Source organism: Canis lupus, chromosome 21 (assembly GCF_048164855.1).
Source record: "Canis lupus baileyi chromosome 21, mCanLup2.hap1, whole genome shotgun sequence".
NCBI classification, from domain to species: domain Eukaryota; kingdom Metazoa; phylum Chordata; class Mammalia; order Carnivora; family Canidae; genus Canis; species Canis lupus.
This window is the reverse complement of record NC_132858.1, coordinates 20,712,399-20,728,403: the sequence shown is the minus strand read 5'-3', so window position 1 is coordinate 20,728,403 and position 16,005 is coordinate 20,712,399. Positions and strand designations below refer to the sequence as shown.

At 55.1% G+C, this 16,005-nt stretch overlaps 1 long non-coding RNA gene across 1 annotated transcript; it reads right to left on the bottom strand.

Annotated features, from left to right (window-relative positions):
- Positions 1-1,707: 1,707 nt before the first annotated feature.
- Positions 1,708-14,446, bottom strand: LOC140612838 (uncharacterized). Its single transcript, XR_012013950.1, has 2 exons — positions 13,991-14,446; positions 1,708-3,094 (listed from the first exon to the last, which is right to left on the bottom strand). It is a non-coding gene; the product is annotated as an uncharacterized lncRNA (long non-coding RNA).
- Positions 14,447-16,005: the final 1,559 nt, after the last annotated feature.

The following is a 16,005-nucleotide window of genomic DNA, read 5'->3' as shown; positions in this document are numbered from 1 at the left end:
AGCTGGCCCTGAACAGGAGTTCGGGATATAGGTCAATTTTCTCAGCCACCCCTTCGTGCAGACTTAGCCAAATTCTACTTGAACATTTCCAAGGTCTCCACTCACACTTACCTTACAAAGCAGCCCATCCAGTTGTCAGACAGCTATAATTGTGAGAATATTGTTTTTGCAAGTCTGTGTCACAGTGAGGGATGCTATAAACATCACCATGGAGGTGGGGGCATGATCTGACCCACAGCATAACTGAATTCATCGATGACAGTGAGGTACTTGATGACAGGGTTTACTGGATAAGATTCTGGTGGGTCTCTGTCTGTCACCAAGACAGAAAACTGACATTGATTTTATCTTCAGATTTTTGCTTGACCTACTGATGTGATTGTGGCTCTGGTTATCAGGGAGCTCTCAAAGTGGAATATGAGTCTTTGTTTAATCAGCATTGTGTCTGTCTTGTCCCTGATTCTTATTATCTAATGCAAATGGGCTTCCTTATTACCTAACATAGTAGCTTCAAGCAGAGAAAGCCAGGCAAACTAAAGCTACAAAATTCAAGCAACTCAGCATTGTTTTGTCCTAGGGACAATGTAAGATTTCTTGGTAAATAAATGTGCCAGTGCTCCAATCCAAATGCTCTACAAGAGAGAAGAACTCACTCTGAAAGAAATGAGTGGGAATTTGTAAATTTTGTACTTGGTTCCACGATTTTGGAATACAAACCAATCTTTTCACTCCAAAGGAGTATACCAATTGTCCCTACTTTATCCCCACCTCCACTACCAAATTCCTATTATTTATTCTCCTTTGAATGGTCTGAAACTGTCAAGTAACAGGAAGGTTGTTATCAATACTGCATCAGCCCCAGATGGATTAAAGGGAAGATGATGTTTGTGGCTCTCCGTAATCCCTCCTTCGATACTGGGATTCTGAACTTCTCTAGGGAATGCAGCAAAGCCACAGGAAGTCCCCAAAGGCAAGATATTGCAGGCTGCTCTCTGGTTCAGCTGCCAAACACAGAAAAAGTAATGTAGGCAAGAAAATGAGAGGAAACTCTTCCTTGCCTGCAACTCAAAGGCAGATGAGAGTATGGGTTATTTTATTGCTCCTAAGCTCCACCATAGCTTGTCAGTCTGTAAGTAACACAAACTTCCATGTATGTCTTCTGTTTCCAAAATGAACCCCAAAGCCACCTGCTTTAAGTAGCCTCATACGGAGTCAGAGATGTGCACTGATGTTGCCTCCAGCCCAGTTCTGTTTCCAAATCCAAAAATAGATTTAAGGGAGACTTTGAACAAAATCTCTATATTCTCTGTGCTAGAGTTCCTTTAAATTGAATGAGACTTGCCAGTCACTTTCATATAGAAGTGAGGGGAAATAGCTGCAATAGGATTCATTTAAAAAAATTTTTTTGAAGTAAATTGTAAAGAGAGAACAATGAGCCATTTACTCTTTTAAGAGTAATTTCTATTTATTAAAATTCGTGGTGCACGCATAAGCTGTGGGAAGACAGGGCATAAGTGAGTATTCTAATAGAAACATAGAATAAAATAACAGAATAATATTAGCTTAAACACTCATATTCCCTACACACACACACACACACACACACACACACTCACACACTAGGATCATAACTAATATTATGTGCAGTTCTAAGAACATTTTCTTTGTTCTACCTTGAAACTTTTTTGTGAGCATAGTATGGGACTGTTTTAAATTTTCAGTATTATACTTTATTTCAGTAAAATGAATTTTCTACAAACAAAATAAAAATGATCAGCCTTACTTGTCACAAACATGGAGTATTTGATTTTAAAAAGGACTTAAGGATGCTCAAAATATTTTCTGTAAAAATATTAATTACACTACAGGAGAATGGGATAAAGAAATAAGCACATTATAGGCGGTTTTGCTAGAGTATCCAGGGTTTAAAGTGGCCACAACTGACATTAACAGTGAAAGTATTTTAAGATCAAGAATAACATTAGTGCTACCTTAATAACTACAAGACCAGAATTGAAATCAATGTTTTTATACCATGACTGTGTTTAGAAATATTTTCAGACTATGAAGTCACAGGTGTATCAATATTGGGGAATGTTTGCTATACATATATGTGTGTGTATGTATGTGTGTGTGTATATATATGTATATATATATGTATTTTAATATATGTATATAAAATACACATTCAGTGCTGTGTTGTGCCTCCTGGCAAGTTTTGCTTCAGTTTGGAGAGAAAAAAAAAAAAGCACATTGCCTTATTTGCCTTATGTACAGAAACTAGAGAAACCTTAGCATCCTTTTCCTCCTTATTTTGGTTTTTCTGAACTTTGCATTCTGTTTCAACGTATCTGCTTTGTATTAAATACTAAAGCAGGAAAAGAAAATTCCTACTTCACATGCACAGAAGAGCTAAACAGGGTTTTAATTTGGAAAAATTTTGAATTTTTCAAAAAAGATTTCCCCTTTGGCAAAAAAATAAAAATAAAAATAAAATCTCTACCTCGGGTCCATGCCCCACAGGAGGAAAGACAGAAGAGCTAAGAGTGAAGCATGGTGAAATCTGATTTTGCCCCAAGCCCAGCAACACGCCTCTTAGATTGATTTTCCTTCCCCTCAAACAATTAGAAAGCAGCAGCAACAGAAAGAGTCCTTAAAACTTGGACAATCGCTAAGGAATACTTCATTATACAAACAGGGAGTTGAGGGGTCACCACTTAGTTCTATGGGTTCCCCCGGCAAGACAAACTCTAACATTCAAGTTTTAAAACGATGAACTACAGTATTGCACCGATGACTGTGCCTGGGGTTTAAAAGGCCCCTGCAGAGGTCTAGTCAAAATATTTACATTCCTCTCTGAAACTGTACCGCCAAGGAAAAAGAGAGACATAGTGAGAGGACGAATCAAAAGGAAAACTTTCCTTCCCCGGGAGCAAGAGAAGGTGTCAGGCCGCTGGGTCTTCTCCAACGACAGTCCTGCTGGCTTGGCTCACACCAGGCGTGGATGACACACCTTTCCGGAGAACGTTCCTCTATGGCAGGTGCATTAGCAGAATCGTGGGTCGAAATGAGGGTCGTATCGACTTTTGAGAGCCTGTGGGTAAAGGAGGCCGTGAGTGGGCGAGCGGAGCTGTCCAGCGCCTTCCCCGGGGGCGCTCGCTGCGCCCGCGCGGGCAGGACCGGGAGGAGCGTCGGGCACCGAGGTACGTGCCCTAGGGCGCAGCCTCGGGGCTCCGGGGCAGTCGGGGTGGGGGCTGGGGGGCGAGGACGGCGCTCAGCCAAGGAAACGACCCAACTCGCTCGCTTCTGTTTGCACAGCCTGCGTCACGCTTCTGTGCGCCCCGAGCCCGCGGACACCGGGGCACGGGTCCCGCGGGCGGTCGCCTTCCCGGCCCGGGGCCTCGCGCTCCGACCACACCTGCCGGGGTCCCCCCCCCCCCCGGGAGGAGCCGCAGTGGGGCCTCGGCCTGCCTGGCGCGCCCCTCGACGTGCGAGCGGAGCCCAAGCCGCCCCCGAGCCGGGCCTGGACTCTCCACGGCGGCGGGGAGCGGAGGGGAGGGAGGGGACCCCGGGCGCGGGCCACCGCCGCGCAGCTCGCGCCGCCCGCATCCCCGGCAGAAAAGCACCTTCTGACCATTAGTAGTAAGACTCCATTATTCCTGTTGGAACAAGTTAATGTTAGGGTTGGGCTGCGAGGCCCCCGGGCGGGGTCACGTGCGCCCCCGTCACTCCGGCTCCCCTCGCCTCTCCGGTTCGAGTTATGCCATCAAGCTAATATATTGTGACTGCTCTTCTCTCCTGTGACAAAGGCTTGCAGCTGCCTCCAAATCAATAGACGTCAAAGAAATATGAAAACAATCATGACACAAAACTTAAATCCTGGCTGGAGCCTACATAATCAGAACTGGGCTTCTGTTCTCCAAGCCGCCGATTAATTTATCCCAAAGTTTAGTCGAATTTTTATTCCGGTACCTTTTTCCCAGCAGATCCCGCTACATCTGTCGGGTTTGTAATGTAATTTGTAATTACTGCCCTTCATGTGGTCCGGTGCCTTGAACCATCTTTAATTAAAAGCATAATTAAGGGAAGATCTAAAGAAAGACAATTACCAGATGGTCTTTTTTTTCTTTTTTCTTTCTTTTTTTTTTTTTTTTTAAGAGGCGGTAGTTTCCTGGAGAGGGGCGCAGGGTCTGTCCCCGGGACCCCCGCTCCTGGGTAAGGGGCAGGCGGGCCCGAGTGGCGCTTGCGCACTGCGTAAGTCTAGGCCCAATGCCCATCCCCCCGCCCCTCTCCGCCCCTCCCCCGCCCCCTCCCATCCCCCTCCCTCCTCCCCCCCTCCCCCTGCTCAGAGCCCAGAGGCCGCGCCCCAAGGTGAGCACCAGCGTCCCAGTGGTGCCAAAATACCCTGGCTTCCTTCCCTCTTTCGCTGGGGTTTCGGGGTGTAGGGTGGCAGCAGGGGAGGCTGGGGCAAGTTCAAGGCCGGGGCCACTTCCAGATCCGGGAGGGTGCTCGGGAGTCGGCCCCACCCTCCACCCTGCCTTGAGCGCTCGCCTGGAAGGAAGCTCAGGAGCAGAAGGACGCGAGGGCTCCGAGGAAGGGAAAAAAGAAGAGAGAAGGGCGGCTGTCCCCGGGAGGGCGACCTGGCGAGGGTGCCCCAGCCCGGGCCGCCTAGGGTGGGAGCTGGGGGACGGTCCCCTGCGAGTCCGAGAGCCCCCGGGGACACGGAGACCGCAGCGCCCCGCAGCCCCGTCGGGCAAAGTGGCCCTTTGACAGCGATCGTCTCTGCTGTGGGCCCCGCCGCGTCCGCTGCTGCCTGGAATTTGCAGAACAAGTTTCGGAGGAGGAGGGAACAAGCCCGTTCCCCACCCCGATCCCACCCCCGCGGCCCCGAGATGAATCACGTAGTCGGGAGCCAAGATTTCTGCATCAGCGCCGCGTTGCCCCGGCGGCTGGCGCGAGGATCCCGAAGTCGGATAATGGAAATTAAACTGTTGTTGGATGGCGGGGATGTCATTATGTGACTGTTCATATTCAAAGTCAGGCAGCAATGAATTGTAATCATTTCAATTATCTTCAATACACTTTCTTTAGGACACAAGTTGTCAAAGATTAAAAAAAAAAAAAAAAAAAAAGAAGGACATTCTTGCGGCTCCGTGGGTCCATTTTCCAGACGGTTTGTTGCTCTTGCTGCCTGATTTGGTTTCGGCTTTTATTCCCCAGCCTCAGAGTCTCTTGCAGAGACTGCGAGCGCGCGAGCGAGCCCGGGCGGCCGTCGCCGCTGCTGGGGCGCTGCGCGCCTGCTGCCCGAGCCCGGGATGGGCCTCCGTGCGCCTGGCGCGCGTATTTTGGTTGCTTTCAGGTTTAATTAACTTTGAACAACAAATACGCCTGGAGATGTAGATCTGGTGTCGCCTTGGGGAAGGGGGCCGTCGTGTTCTTTTCTGCAGCCTCCCCAGCCTGGGAGGGTGGGCTGGCTGCAGCAACCTGCGTCCCCGGAGGCCGGCGCGCTGCGCCCGAAAGGCACGTGCTGGACGGTGCCCGCGCCCCCGAGATGCTGGGGCAGCCCCGGTGCGTCCTCTCCCAGCCCGGGAGGAGGCGGGGACGAGCTGGGGCCCGCGGAGCCTGCTCTCCTTTGTCGACACCAGCCCCGCACCCGTGCTCGCTCCCCGTTGTCCCTGAACGTGAGGCAGTGGCGAGTCGGCTGCGGCGTCCTCGCGGGATGGCAAAGCGCCCTCCGCCCCCAGCCCAGGCGGAGAGAGTAGGGGTCGCCTTTGAAGCGCACGTCCACCGCGCCTATTAGGGCTAATCCCGATCTTTACAACTAATATCGCCTCTCGGGTTTTTATTATACTCATTTGGGAGGAAATGAGCTCTTGCCAGGCAAATAGCACCCCGCACCCCACTTTTCATAGCTGTGCAGGGCCGAGGCCTGAACAACCCCGCGGGCAATCCCCGAGCTGCCGATATTATATTTGTGAAATGTCCTTTTGTTGAAGCTTTTAACACCTTCTTATAACGAATCATTTGTTCTTTTCTCTTTAATTTTGATAGACAATTAGCCATCAGAGATACACCAGTTGACTGTAACCGAGCATTAAACTCGCCTTTATGTAACGCTAATTTAGCATAGCTGCTTTGTTTAACTTTGCTATATAAGAACCAGGTTTTGTAGCAAAAAAAAAAAAAAAATAGGTGTAATTTTATGTGGGGCTTCATTTCTTTTGGCCCTGTACGCAGCAAGCCCTCTCCTCTTTGTGAGGCGTTCTGCTGGGGCCTGACGCCTCTCCCGTGCCCAGCACCTGCAGGCTGGGGGGGCGAGGGGGTGGGGGGGAATTAGCATTGATATAGATTTAGTTGAAATGTAATCTCTTAAATCTGTCCAAGATTCGGGGAGATAATTACACTTTCACTGAATTGCCAGGGGTCAGCGTCTCAGAGGACCTGAGGAGTCGATTTACTAACAATAGTGTTACATAAAAAATGGCGTTTGAGATTATAATGTTAATGGCTGCGGTCACTGGGGAATGCGGCTGCTTCCAGCTAATTCCATGTAACTTGTGTTTTGCCTCCCTCCCCTTCTTCTCCAGCTCCGTCTTAGGGAAGATCCGGAGCTTCGCGGGGTTGGAGTCGGTGGCCGGCCCGGAAGGTTAGGACGCTGGAGCCTGGGGTGGACGCGCCTTTCCGCGCAGAGCATTTGCGGTGACCGGTTGTGGCCTCGACCTGCAGGCCGGGCTCCTCCTCCCAGGGCCCAGGACAGGGGCGCACGGAGACCCGGGCGGGCGCGGAGCCGGCAGCGAAGGCGACCAGGCTGGGGGCAACGGCGCTGCGCCTTCCCGGCCCGCCTGAACCTGGCCCTGGCCCCGGCCCGCTTCCCGCGGCCTCGAGTCCTTGCACTGGACGAGGCCGAGGCCCCGTTCTGACCCCATCGCCCCCCCAGGCCTCACTTCCAGCCCAGCAGCCCCCCACCTGGGGACGCTCCACTTTCCCAAGTTCCAAGTGGAGTTTGGTGGGAGGCCTGGCCGTCGGTGCGCAGAGGGACCCGGAGCGCCCAGACACACCGCCAGGTCCGGCTGCTAGCTCGCGGGTGGGGGCAAGCTTTGAAACTAAGAGGTCAGCCTCCTTTGGGGTGGAGACCTTTATAAGGGGTTCACACTCGCTTGTCCAGCGCTCATCAAACTTGACCCACATTGGTCCCCACCCGCCGAGCCTGGACTCGCTCAGAACTCCCACGACCACCCCTAACTTGAAGCCCCCGGGCCTTGGCCCGCAGGATACTGCTGGTGGGCTCGTCCGCACCCATGGGCCAACCGGGAACCCCTGACACCGGCGCACAAACGTCAAGGGATGAAGAGGGGGAAAGCAGCGCCTCTTCCTGGGTCCCACCGAAAAGAGCTGGATTCGTGACCTCGTCCAGGGCCGCTCTGGGCCCGGCAGTCAGAGGCGGCGTCCAGGGCCTGGGAGCGTCCTCAGGCCCTACCGGGGGTCATCGGCCTGGGCCTGGACCCAGGACGCGCCCATTGCTGGTATCCCGAGTCCAGGAGCTCAGGCTTTCTCCCGAGGCCGAGGCTTTGGAGTGTGAAAGGGGGACGCCTCTGCCCTGTACCCCTTACTCCTTGCGGGCGACTTGGGCAGGCGGGGAGCCCGAGGCTGTCCTGCCAGACTTGGGCGCAGGCCTGGCCCGGCTCTCCCTTGGGCTGGGAATTCTGCTTCCGTGAAGAAAGGGGTGTTGGAGTCGCGACTTGCGTGTCCCAGAAAAGAAAGAACCGCCCCCCTCGGCCTCAAACGCCCTCAGTCACCTTACCTAGTCCCCCGGCGCCCGCGGGCTGGCCCGGCACCCATGGCCCGCAGGGGTGCTCCGGCTGTCACCCGAGAATGCAGACGGAGAGGCCTGGGCGCCCAAGCCCTTGGCCCTGGGGGAGTGGGGGTGGGTGGGGGATGTCTCCCTCCGCACCACGCATGTTTACGTGTGCGCCCCCTTATCTTATATGTAACAGCAATATATATGTTAATTGAAAACTTCTGAATTTAAAAAGGTTGTGACAAGTTATAATTTGTCCTGTCAATGCCTGGAATCCTTATTTATCTCTTTAGCTTGCCTCCCGCTCGCGCCTGTCAGCTAACAGCTTGCCTAACTCGTTGACTTCCTCACTCATGGCACGGAAATGACAAATGTGCTGTTTTATCCGTACAATTTATTTCATTATTGTTGCCAGCACGACGCATCACAATCAATCATAAGGAAGTCCAGTTGGCAGGTGTCAATCTTGGTGTGTTTTTGTACGTTTCAGTCTATATTTAATCCAATTATAAGGGTCACGGAGTAAGTGCCAATCCTCTTGTTACAACTCACATCTTATTTAAGATTTAAAGTAAAAAAAAAGTCAACTCCATCACATGGACCTTTTGGGGGAAAGGAGGGGATGCCTTTGAAACCACCCCCCCCCATCTCTCTCTGCTTCTGCCTTCTCACCTTCAGTTTAAATTACGCAGTCATCCCTTTTTATTAAAGAGTTGCAGGGAATCCGAGTTTTATGAGCATTTGTGTGCAAATGAAGGCTCTCGTTATTTTGCTAAAGTAGAAGCAGACTTAATGATGAGAGATCTTTCCGCTCATTGCCCATTCAAATACAATTGTAGATCGAAGGCGGCCTTGTCACGTTGAGAAAAAGTGAATTTCTAACATCCAGGACGTGCCTGTCTACTTTCAGCGAATTGCATCCAATCACCCCCAGGGAATTCAGCTAATGTCTCAGTCTCCACCCCGACAAGGGAGAGAAAGAAATCAAACATGGTGCCATAGACTAACTTAACATGAAAACATTTAGAAGGAGAGGAAAAGCAGAGTTTTCTTGAATTGATTGCACTAGAGGTCTCCTTAGTGGAAGAGCAAACTGCAGGATTTGGAGATTTTCCCAGATGTCCAAGAAAACTTTATGGTGGGGGTAGAATGGACAGAAAATAGATGAAACTAAGTATTTCTTTCAATGAGAGCAGGAAAATGATTGAATAGCAGAGAAGCCACACTCTCACATAAATCATACCATTATGCAGGTCTTTAGACCTGAGTGAAGAGATAGCAAATATTAGCTTTGCTTCATATTTCCTTTTTTGACACTCAGATTAACAAAACATTTCTCCAGTTTTTATTTAATATCAAAATCTTGTTTTAAAAGCTTGCCACTTACAGGGGAGGAAGTGGAGGAGAGGGGAGAAAGAGCAAGAGCCACATGCACTGCCCAGTAAATTTAATTCCTAAGATAAGATATGGATTTCTGGCTTGTATAGTTATTTGAAATGACACACAGTATACACATGTATTTTTTTTTTCTCAGTTAGGCAGGGACTCCTGCCCCTTCCTGCATTAATCTTCCTATGGAAGAGTTTTATTAAACCCCTTTATAAACTGGCACACCCCCCCAGGAAAAATTTTAAACCGCATCACATTATTTTAAAATAATACTTTTAAAAGTAGAAGTTAACAGAATGTATTCTCCTCCAACTTAGAAAAATGAAATCAAAATACTAAAGGGGAAAAAATCCATTTCCACTTTTCCATTGTTGCATGACTCCATGCCCATTCTCAGTGAAAGGAAAAATACTACATCAATTCCTACCCACCCTGTAGCACAGACCCAACGTGGGGGCTCCTCCAATCTGGAGGCTGCTTTATTTGCATAAAGCAGTTAAGGAGAGGGAGAGAGAGAGAGAGAGAGAGAGAAACATACCTTGGACAAGAACAACAGATCCCAGCTACAGTTCAAGCCAGAACCCACCTCTATCTATCCTCCCCTCTTCCTCTCCTTCCAACCAAGCCTTGCTCCCCAATCTGTCCTTGCTCGCTTCCTCCATCCCTACCTCCTACCTCAGGCCCCTCACCCCATCACCACTGCTCACTTCGCTCCTTTGGGCTGGAGGGGAAGCTCTGGGCTTCAGGGCAGTGGTAGGCAGTGGTAGGCCGGGGCTGGCCTGGGAGCCCCGCACACGGGCGACTGAGGAGCTCGCACACTGCGGTGCAGAATCGAAGCTTGGGACAGCTCAGGTGTCGCAGAATCTCAGGCTGGGCTAGTCTGAGCTGATGGGAAGCCCGGAAGAAAAGGGGTTTCTTTCCCTGTTTCTGACCCTTCGCACCCGACCTGCAGCCTGCCTGGGGTCTCACTCTGCATCCCGGGGCGCCCGGCCTCGACGTCGCCCCGGGCCTCCGGGGGTGCCCCCAGCCCGCGGGCCTAGAGCGCTGCCTCTGCCCAGGGCGGCACGGCTGGGCCTCGCAGGCTGAGCACCACGAGGGGCCGGGCCAGGCCGAGCCGTCCACCAGCCGGGGAGGGGGAGCAGGCTGGAAGGGGAGCCCCCCCCCCTCCCCGGGGTTCTGGGAGGATCTCGAGTTCGCCCGGGGCCGAACGCCACAGGGTACCGAGCTTCGGCAGCGGCTGGCCCCATCCCTGGTGGCGACCCCAGCTCGGGCTTCCCTTGCCTCCTCCCGCCCTGCCTGCTGTGCCCGGGGCACATGGAGAGCGGCTTCGGCGTTGGCCCGGAGCTCGGAAGAGGGGCCTGCTCCAGCCTCGCCTCCAGCGCCCCGCGCTCCCGCGCCGCCCCAGCGCGCCCTTTATTGACAGGCAGATAAGCAAGCGGGGGCCGTGGCGTTTCCAGCGTCGCTGTCGAGCACCCTGCTGGGTTGCAGGGATCCGCTTGCGCTTAATGGCCTGGACTCCAAACAAGCCGGGAGCAGCCTTCCCGCCGGCCTCCGGTCGGGACAGAAGGGGCGGGTGGGGAGCGAGTGGCGGGCAGAAGCTGGAGAGGAGGTCGGGAGGCCTGCTCCAGCTCAGGGCCTACCTCCAGTCCAGACTCTAAGGCACCCCAGGGAGAGGGGGAGACCTCGGGACAGCTGGGACCCGGGGCTGGACCAGGTCCTGGAGGAGAACTAGAAGAGTACCCAGAAACTAGGTCACTCCTTCTGGTGGCAGCAGAGAAGCCCGGGCAAGCCCCTCCCTGAGCGCCAGTCCCCAGCGGAGAGGGGCTCGGGGACACTGGACAGCCGTGGGGTCCCGGCCTAGGTTAGAGAGTGGCCGGTGGGGGAGTGGACGCCCCTTGTCTCTGACACTGGAAGACCAGAGTGTTGGGATGAGAAGTGCGCCTAACTTTTTAAAATAAGACCACCACCCTTAGACCTCTCTACCAGCGGGCTCCCATTCTCCCCACCTCTCCTCTACCCTCGGGGCCTCGACGGGCTGAGCAAAAGAGAAAAATAAAATTAAAAAGCCCGGCGGGGAGCTGGCCTGGCCAGGAGGAGCCAGCAGTGGGGCTACCTGGAGCCGCCTTCCTGTCTGTTGCGAAGCCCTACACCTGTCCAGGTGTGCTGTGGCTGGGAGCAGGAACCGCTCCACCTCTCGGCCTCGGCGCCATCTGTGCTGCGCTCTCCCTCCTCCACCCCCACCTGAGCAAAGTGCGCAGGAACCGGCCCTGGCACCCTCCTCCGGCCTGGGTCTCCCTCTCCCAGCCGCCACACACAGGTGCCCCCAGGTCTACCGGGACTAGGCTTCCCGGGAGCTGCCTGCAGGCAATTCCACACCCCACCACTTCCCTTCTCACCACCTTGTCAAGCGCCCCCTACCCTCCCAGGCTGGATCTCCGTCACTTCCAAGTTCCAGACCCGGATGGAGGCAGAGAAGGAAGGGATTGGACATTGAGAAGCCCCCTCCCCTGTTTGGTGGGGGAAAGCAGGACGGACAGGAGGATGAAGGCGCGGGTCTAAGTACCCACGGAATGGTAGCCAGGCTCCGCTCTAGGAATCTGCCTCCCAGTCCGCAGAGGGTGCGAGGGAAAAGCCATGAGACCACCAGGTCCGTATCCATATGCCGACCTAGCCCAATTTCTGTTGTTTTCTCCAGCCCTGGAAGGAGAATCTTGACTTCAGAATCTGAGGCTTTCCTATTTTTCTCCTCTAGGCCACGAAGTCAGCAGTTAACCACCGAAGATTAATAAAATCAACTATGTTTGCCATGTGGCTGGAGCCGGTCAGCCCAAGGGGGCGAGGGAACCTGGAGCAGGATGGTTTGGGGATCCCTCCCAAGAACCTGGTTGGCCTGGCCAGGACTTTGGTGCAGCCCGGGGTAAGAGCTCGCTTGGTCTCTCCCCGGAGCCCTAGTCTGTGCCCAGCTGGTGACTTGCAAGCGGGAAAGCCACATTGGGGTACCCATGCGTCCTCGAGCTCTTTCTGAAAATGATTCTTGCCAGAGGCCCCTCTCAACCCCGGGCGCAGCCTCCACGTCCCTCTGACCAAGTGGCTCCCTCTGTGATCGGAGGAGGGGACCGGATGGGCACCTGGGAAGGTAGCTGGCCACCCCAGGGGCTGGGTCCTGCGTGCCCAGGAGAGGAAGGGAGCGCGCAGGAGGACTGGTTTCCTTGGGGTGGATTCCACGCCCCAAAGGAGGGCCGGGCGGACTGGGGCTCTGAGGCCGAGGGGGGCGTCGGGAAGGCCGCAGCGGGGCACCGAGCGGGCCGGACTCGGGGTGGGGAGGGAGAGGCTCCCGCCCGGCCCCGGCGCAGGTCTGCGCGGAGCTGAGCCCAACTCTAGCCGCCATGACGTCACGCGGGCCGGGCAGCCAATGAGGACGGCGCTGGCATGGATATTAAGGAAAGTTAGCGCCTGCCTGAGCACCCTCTTTTCTTATCATTGACATTTAAACTCTGGGGCAGGTCCTCGCGTTGAACGCGGCTGTCAGATCTGCCACTTCCCCTGCCGAGCGGCGGTGAGACGTGTGGGAACCCGCGCCGCCAGGCTCACCTGCCTCCCCGCCCTCCGCTCCCAGGTAACCGCCCAGGCTCCGGCCCGGGTCCGGCTCGGGGCCCGCGCCGCATCTCCGCTGCCAGCGACTGCTCCCCAAATCCAAGCCAGCCTCCAAGTAGCCCAGGGGCTTGACTTCTGCTTTTAAAAGGAGGCATTGCAAAGGTGGATTTCGTGAGCGCGGGCTAGTAGTGGGGGGTTGGAGGGGGGGGGAATCTTGTCTTTGCGGAACATGCTTTCCTGCAAAAGTAGCCAAATGTTTCAGTTCCCAGACCGGACTTCTACTTGGGTGTTGAGCTGGGGGGGGAGGGGCGGGGCGGGGAGAGGGAGCCGGGGATCTGCTGCTGCGATCTGCAGAAGCCGTTTGCAACCCTGAGAAATGCAGGAGGGGGATGCAGTTTGCGCCCAGGACTCCCCGGAATCGCAGTTCCTGACGTGCCCTCGTCAAGTCCCCACCAGAGCCCGGAGCTCGTGGAAATGCCCCACCGCGGGTCGCGCGGAGCGCAACAAAAGTTTCCAGCGGTTGCAAAGTGTAGATGGTTGGACCGACACAAAGTCTTTAGAGACGGGAGTTCGTTTCTCAGAAGGGAGCGGAGGACGAAAGAATGCTGCCCGCAGAGCTGGGCAGCGCGTAAAGCCCCAGCGTGTGATTTGAGCTTCACTTCGGAAGACCTAATAATTAGCGATTCTCACTGAGCTAGAACGCGGGCTCGGGTTACTGCGGGCGCTGCGCTCGCAGGCTCGGTGGGAAGCTTGCGGGCGCCAGGGGGGCCTGGCCGCTGAGCCCGGGGCGAGCAGCCCGGGCCACTCTCCCGCCCCAGGACGCCCCAAGCCAGGGGGGCCAGAAGTTTCTCCGAGGTGGGTCAGGGAAACGACTGCCCCAAACGCAGGTTAACGGGTGGTTCCGCGGAGCGAAAAGTTCCGAAAGTCCAGCCCCAAACGGCCGCAGACCCCCAAGCGGGCGCAGGCAGGGCACAGGGGCGCCGGCTGGGGAGGCCTCCGCCGCAGGTCCCGGCTCGCCCCTCGCTCCCACTCGTGCCCTGGCTCCCCCTCTTTAGACTTTGGGGGGGCACCTTCGGAGGACGCCTGTACCGCAGGCACCTGTGACAGGTGCTTGGCATCACTGCCCAAGCGGGAGCGGCGGCCGCCCCTGCCCACCCCGCCGGGGAAGCCGGAGAGTGAGAGCAGTGGCCCACCGGCCTTGCGCCTTACCTGGGCCCGGTCCTCTGCTCCGCGGTTTCCTTCCTCCGGAGCTGGGCGGCGAGCAGGGTGCCCGCTTCGCAGTGGGAAGTGGACTTTCTCCTCCAGTCATAAATCAAACCCAGTCATCCTCGGGCCTCCTCCCTCATTAGAGATGTTTATTGGAGATCGTGTTTATTCGGCTGTCACGGCGAGAAAACGCAGTGACATAATTACCTCTGACCAGAGTCCTCTCCCCGCGCCCAGGGCGAGCTGGGGACCTCCTCTGTCGCCTTCTCACTCCCGTGCCCTCCTTGATCCGAGGGCGTCTGTGGTTGGATTGTCCTTTTTTCTCTTTTTTTTCCCTCTCTCTCTGTCTCAGACCCTCTCATATAATTTGGATTATTGAATGAGTTGCTATTCGGATTTCCCCAGGGCCTGGGCGTGTATTTATTTTAGAATCTGAAAGGAAAACCGAAGGAACCTAACACCCCTCCAGGGCAGAAGGGGGCAGCGCGGGAGAGACGGAAGGAGAGTCCCTCTCGCTGCGCTGCGCAAACTTTGCGGCCCGCCCGGCTGCGGCGCGCTCGGGGCCCAGAGCCACCGGGCGCCAGGGCGGCCTGAGCCGCGGGGAGCTGAGGGAGGGATGGATGCCGACATTAGTGCTGATTGCGTTGTTTTATTTTTCTTTCTCTCCTCCTCGGAGTGGTCTCAGACTTCAGGGCCCGAGGTCGAGGGTTCTTAACCTCTCCCCGGCGGCCGAACTCCGCGAAGCCAACCCGCAGCTTCTCCCCCGCCTCTCGCCACTAGGCTACCCCCTACCCCCATCCCTATCCCTCCACGCCACCCCTCCCCCACTAGCCAGGTTTGTAAGTCACCATCTAGGAGTCAGAGTTAGAGAGTGATGAAAAGCGCCGAATTGTTCTCTAATTGAAAATACTTTTTTTTTTTTTGGTGACCGCACCGACAAATATCTGGGATCCCGGCTTTTGATCCCTCGCTGCCGCCTCTGTCTCCGATCGCTAATAAAACTCGCATTGAGGCCCTTAGTGCCTTGATTAACAGGCAGATTAACTCTTACTGGGGTGGGGAACAGCTTGTCCCAATCAATGTCATTTTAAAAGCGCGATACGCTTAGCTCCGGTTCCCTGGCTGCTCCAACGAGCCAGCCATGACATTTGCTCCCTCCCCCTTCCCCAACCTCAAATCCCCCAGCAGAGCCCCCAGTTCCCAGCCCGCTTGTTCCCTGCTTCGCTCCAGGACAAATTGCAGGGCTCAGTCCCTGGCCTTTAGAATAAGCAGCTGTTTTAAGAGGGAACCTCTAGGGAGAAAGGACTGAGGTGGCCTTGGCTTGCTTTTCGTTTGAAGCTGAACTCTTGCCTTCTGGAGGGAGGAGGTTACAGGCAAAGGAGAGGCAGGGAACCGTCCAGGGTGATGAACTGGAAAGCAAACTTTCCCAAGAACCCTATTCGCAAAAAATCGGAGTGAACCAGTGCGTTTCAAGTCTTCTACACACCAGGAGTTTTAGACCCTGTCCCTGCCTGGACAACAGCATGTAGGGTCCGGAAAGCAAAGGCTTGGGAGTCCCATCTGCGGCCGGGCTGTAGGGATCTCCTCGCTGGGAGACCCAGTTGGACAATGCCTTTTAAAAAGTATTTTTCGGGGGAGGAGGAGAGAAAGAGACACTCTTGCAGTGGAAGAAAGAAGACACCCCAGAGAGCGCCCTGACACCCTTGTCATTTGGCAGGAGGCGAGGAAGGGCGAAAGCAGGAAAGCGGGGCGGGTTTCCCCGGCCGAGCGCGGCCACAGCCTGGAGGCGCCACCCTGCAGGCTCCCGGGCTCTCCCCTGCTTTCCAGCGCCCTGGGCTCCGCCAGGCAGCTGGGTGAGCCGGAAACCTGCAGGTGGCTGGAGAAAGGAAAGGGAGAAAGACCCCGAGTGGAGGAGGCACCCCGAAGTGGGCGGAAGGGGTGGGTGGGCGTCTCTGCCTCCCGAGTGCGGGTTGGCCCGGTTCACCGGCTCTGCTCTCCGGGGAGCCCACCTTCCCAGG